This window comes from Scomber japonicus, chromosome 6 (genome assembly GCF_027409825.1).
Source record: "Scomber japonicus isolate fScoJap1 chromosome 6, fScoJap1.pri, whole genome shotgun sequence".
In the NCBI taxonomy this organism is placed as follows: domain Eukaryota; kingdom Metazoa; phylum Chordata; class Actinopteri; order Scombriformes; family Scombridae; genus Scomber; species Scomber japonicus.
In genome coordinates this window covers 16,385,727-16,391,726 of record NC_070583.1, presented here as the reverse complement: position 1 = coordinate 16,391,726, position 6,000 = coordinate 16,385,727, and positions in this window count along the sequence as shown.

The window sequence follows — 6,000 nt, the reverse complement described above, 5'->3', positions numbered from 1 at the left end:
AATTTAGTGGATTAGATTTTGATATATTTTCCACAATGAAGAAACTGCCCTTTCAAACAGTGTAGTGTATCATAACAAAAACATATAATCTCATCTAATTCACTGGTGTACATTGTCTGCTGACTTTTTTTTTTTTTTTTTTTTTTTTTTTTTTTGTGGCGTCTGTGTTACTTATGTATATTTCCTCTCATAAGATAGTTTATTTAGATACTTTATTTATTTACAAGAAGATTATTTATCTATGGATAAGCTGTGCCGCAGCTCCTTGAGGCGAACAGAGGAATGTGGTTTCAATGTGCAATACAGGAAAACAATGTAAAAAAACACATCTTTCATTTTGGTAGCTTTGACGAGATGTCAGTGCTCATCTTTTTTCTGCTCCAGTGTTTGTTGTAAGCCTCTGCCGACGTGCATATCGTCATCCGGTTCTCCGGAGTCATTTTTTGAGTGTAAGTAGCATGTTTACATGAAGGAACAGTGTGGAACATTGCCAGTATATTCATCAGTCTCGGGTTATCATGGGCTTAAACAGGCAGATTTTTTTTTTTACATAGGTATCAGTGGGTGACTCTGAGAGGCAGGTCAGTGTGAGGTTCAGGTGTGTAAGCTTAAAAACCAACAGGTACAGGACCAAGATTACACATCACACATAAATACGGACACACACACTCGCATACAGAGATCTGCTGAACTCATGTGTCATCTATGACTGGGGGGAGGGGGGGCATCAGCACCTCAGTGGGTACAGGATGGACCCTCTGATTATGAACCCACAGATGTGACCCTGGTCCGACCCAGCACCCACAACAGAACTGTCTACAATGTCCGGATAATGTTCCACGTTTTCATGAACTTCTGTACTAACTGTCTGGCTTTGGCCTTCTTTGCTGTTCTGTAGCTAGATGTGATGCCTCCCCCACCCAACCCAACCCCTCTACCCCCACTTAACCCCCCTTTATCCAACCTCTCCTCCTCACCCCCACACCTTCCCCAGTGTGTGTCAGTGTTTGCACTCCCCTCCGTGTTCCTCTGCAGATGCATGATGAATCCCTGTGTACATGTGTTAGCAGCATGGTCTACTGTGATGGACGCCTTTAGGCATATTTTATCGAGTTCATCCCCCCTCCCCGGACACAGTTTGAATCCCAAACACCAGTTAAACAAAATGAGCAAGTGACACATACACACACACACACACACACGGGTCAATGACATTTTTTTGTGTCCATGTGGTTAAGTCAAATTTAAAGGGGTTAAAATGTGAAAATAAACATATGAATAACTTACACAAATTATTTTTTGTGAACCCAGCATAACATTTCTGCTTTTAATCCATTTTGAGAGAATATATTAGATTATGGTAAAAATGTCTAAGTGGTGTAACCATAAAAACTTTGTACCAGATAATTAAACTTGCTTAAAAACACCAAATTCTCAATAAGACACCATATCAACTAGTTTGGCATGATCTTACATTATAACTTTTTATATTAAACAAAGGTAATGGAATACAATTGTTCTAAATATTAAATTTAATCTGGGGAATCATGTCAATCAGGAACCATTTCATTTTTTCTTATATTTAGTAATTATTACTCAAATACACTGTAGGTGGATAAAATATGTAATATTTACCATTCTTTTGTAGTTACACAATTTGACAATTAACTAAAAAAATGTTTTGAATTGCTCATCTTGCCGATCCTTATTTGTCACTGACCCACACACATACAGACACCAACAGTACATACAGACATCAACAGAACAGAAACACACACACACACACACACACACACACAATTTATGGATTTAGTGTCTACTGCTTATTTGTTTAGTTCCCTTTAGCAACTGAAAATAAAACGCCTGCTCTGTTGTGTCAAAGCGACATCAACGACGAGCAACATCCCAGGTCATCTTTTGTTTGTTGGTGTACGATATTTCTGTGTCTGTGTTAGTGTACCCCCTCCTCTTCTCCTTCTCTTATTCTCTCCTCTTCTTCGTCTCTTCTTCTCCCATTCGCTCCCTCCCAGGTCTTGCTCTTCAATGTGTCTCTCTGTGAAGTTTTTTCCTGTGATGATGAAAATTTCTCTCTCTCTGCCTGATGAACCTTTGTAGGGAAATAATGACTGAGTTAATACGATATCATGTGATAGACATTATACATTTATTCAATACTGTAATAAATTATTAACTGAAGATATTTAAGTTTTTTTATGAAATGTGGGAGAAAAAAATCTTGGAAAAAACATGAGAACTTGTTTTTGAGAACATGGCATGAGGTGTAACGTGTTACTGAAAGAAAACAAAGGTCTTTAATCAAGTAAAGCTGACCTTATTTGAATATAGTTTATTTATTTTCAAGGCTGAACGCGTCTGAGTCATTATTCTTGTACTAAATGAGTCAATCTAACATAACATGGATAGACAGAGTATGAGATAAGGATGTTAAAAATATAGAGGCTGTGGCTTTAGGACCCCTATGACCTGTTTCAATAAACCATGCATTAAACTCAAACACAACCACAGTAACTCATCATGTGTAAGACCAACAAAGACCTGCTATAGCTTGATCCCAAATGAGTATTTTTTAATAATATGTGTACAGGCTTTGGGGAGAGGGGCACTATACACCAGCCTATTATGATTTCATAACTATAAGTTATTTTAAATTTATGCTACTCAAAAGGTTTAATGGACTGAAAAAAAAGAATAACTGATAAATTAATCATTTATAAAGCAAAAATGTAAAATGAGGATTTGCTGCTTATATCTATATATTGAGGTGACTTCAATGTGAATAATACAGATATCCATGCTGATTATCTGTGTAAATGTACACTCAATCCACCAAAAGTGATGCACAATGTAATGTAATAATAGGGATGATATCATACTATTACAGTGCTTATTAAAAGTGTGTTTAGTTTGCTGTTGTGCACCGTCACACATACTGAGGGCAGAAGAGTTCAGTATTTTATTATTTATTCATTTAATTATCAAGTGATGAAGTTTGTTAGCAGTCACTTCGCCCTCAGTTGACTTAAGATCATTTTTCAATTCATTTAATGTCCCACTCCACTCAAAACTGTGTTTAGTTGTGTTGTGACTTCATAAAATGTACTAACTTTATTGCCATGATCTTATACTGAAAAATATTGTGCTTGATGTGTTTTTAAAAATTAAAGCAACTTTTTGCAACAGATTATTATGTAGATCAATCAAGACTGGTCTTTGTATGAACTGCTTAATTTTTTGTGTGTGAAAACTATATTTTTAAAGTAAAATAACTAAAATCTACTTAAGTTGGCATGTAAAGTTAAGTTTACTTTCTTTTTTTGACTGACTTTACTTGGAAAATGTATTTCTTATCTACAAAAAAATAGTAGTTCATTCAAAAAAGTAGTTAATTCAAAGACCAGTCTTGCGTGATATACATAATAATCTTATACTATATATTTTTAAGTAGATCAGAGTTAGTTTTCACATTAATCTGCTGAAGGAGGAAAGTTTCTCTGTGCTCATTGAAAATCTAAGTTGAAGTTTAAGGTGTGGGCCTGCAACTAATTTGGTATGCCACAAATAGTCTGTAATGACTTTAAAGTGGCAATTGACACAAATCAGACTTACATTATTGTTTCATGACTCATCTTATATCTTAATGGGTATCTTCATCTCCTTTACATCCTCTGTGGTTGTTTTTGAGGAACTTCATGTGTAGTTCCTCAATGTGCCCACTGAAGTGCGTTAAAATGGTTTTTTAGTATTACATACATGGTGCAGGGTTCAAGGCACGAATCTTAGTATAACTCCCACTGAAGAATGCAGCGTTATAGTTTGTAAGTGTGACTACTACAAATAATTTGGTCCATAATCTTTGCTAGAAAGTAACAACATACATTTACTCAAGTACTGTACAATATGTACTTTACAATTTTGAGGTACTTGTATTTTACTTGAGTATTTCCATTTGTTTCTACTTTATACTTCCACTACATTTCAGGGGAAAATATTGTAGTTTCTGCTCCATTGCATTCATTTGACAGCTTTAGTTACTTTTCAGATGAAGATTTGACACAATAGATAATAGTCTATAAAAAGCTTTTAAAATAAAACACATTGTTATGAAACCAGTGATTTCCAACCTTTTTGTCTTTTGACAACTTACAAAAAGCAGTGTGTAGTCAAGGTCACGTTTCAGATGGAGTTGTTAACAGCACCACCAAATAGTGACTTTCCCTCTAAACTTCTCACATGGTTTCATTTCAATAAATATTCAAATGATCCAATATTTCAGCAAAAATCAAAGATTTTCCCATTAATCATGTCATGCACATTTATGTTTTTAGCAAGTGTCCAAATCAGATTTGGCTCTGTTCAGACTGGGCCACTAAAAATCAGATTTTGGCGCAGCCTCAGACGTAGCGTTTCAGGTATAGGTGGTGACTTTGATTGACAGGTAATGGTAAATGATGAATGGACTGTACTTATTAGTGCCTTTCTAGTCTTTAGGACCACTCATAAAGACTTTACATCACAACTCATTCGCCCATTCACACACATTCATACACTGAGGGCAGGGGCTACCACGCAGGGTACCAACCTGCTCATCAGGGGGAATTTAACCATTCATTCTCATTCACACACCATTGGGAGCAATTTGGGGTGTCTTGCCCAAGAACACATCGACATGTGGACTGGAGGAGCCAGGAATTGAACCGCCAATCTTCCAGAGGACTGCTCTACCTCCTGAGCCACAGCCGCACACAGGTGACACTTGGTAGGTGACAGGGTTTCAGCGAACTCAGCGTGCACGCCCACAGCGTTTTAGAGCAGAGACTGAGGCTGATTTTTACACAACACAACTTTGAAGCCTAATTTCATATATTTGGCGATTTTTTTATTATTCAAATTTGGCAGGGTGGTTAACAACACACTTTTCTGTGGTATGTCAAACTCAGAACACATATTTATTTTTACTTTACACAGACTTTAAGTAAAAGTACAGATATTGTATTAAAAAAAAAGAATAGTAAAAGTAGAAGTACTAATTCAGCTCCTTTACTCAAGTAAAAGTAAGAAAGTACAGGCTCTGAAATGTACCTAAGTACAAAAGTAGAAAGTAATAAAAATGAATTTTACTGTCAATGATAGGCTACACAATACCTCAGCTGATTACTGGACAAAACGAAAAAAGTTCCCAGCACACAAAATAGTAGTAGTAGATAGTTTTCCTCTTATATTTAGCCTACAACCTGTACAGAAAAAAACACTGGACACAGTCTGGTTTTGAATATTAAAGTTGTAAATTTATGGAAAAGTCAGATATTGTCCGACATTATAAAGTCCCAAATATACGAAAAAAAACTTGGGGGGAAAAAGTGTTTTATTCTACCAAGCAGTCACACAGCCTCACTCTGCAACTCTGAAGAGACGTCGCTATATGCACTATGCCTGTCGTGGAAGAACTGATCAAATTGTACTTTCCAGTTGGGTTAAGGAGATACTTGTGTAACCGAGTGTTATAGACGCCCATACTTAATTAGGTTATAGAATAAAAACAAAGATGCTCCGCTGCTTGAACAGGATGGCCACACATTTAATACTCACTTTCTGTTCACACGTCAATTACTGCGCAACCACATAGACTACATTCACTTCCGTTCTCCGTTCAAATTTATGAGAAATAAACTTGTATATTCTCTGACATTGTAAGTTTTTTTTTTTTTTTGTCCGAAACTGGCCTAGTTTCGGACAAGTTATTTATGTAACACATTTCATACCCTGGGGCAACTCAATGTGTATTGTGTGAGTAGTGTAAACTAGCTCCACCTCCAGCAGCTACAACAGTAACGTAACACTGCATACTACATCACTCATAATATGTAGGCTACTTTTGCTGTAATAGCTACTTTAACTAGGCCTACATCAACTTCATAATACCCATGTACTTAATACTTTAACTACATCACTCATAATACTCATGTACTCTTGCTGTAATAC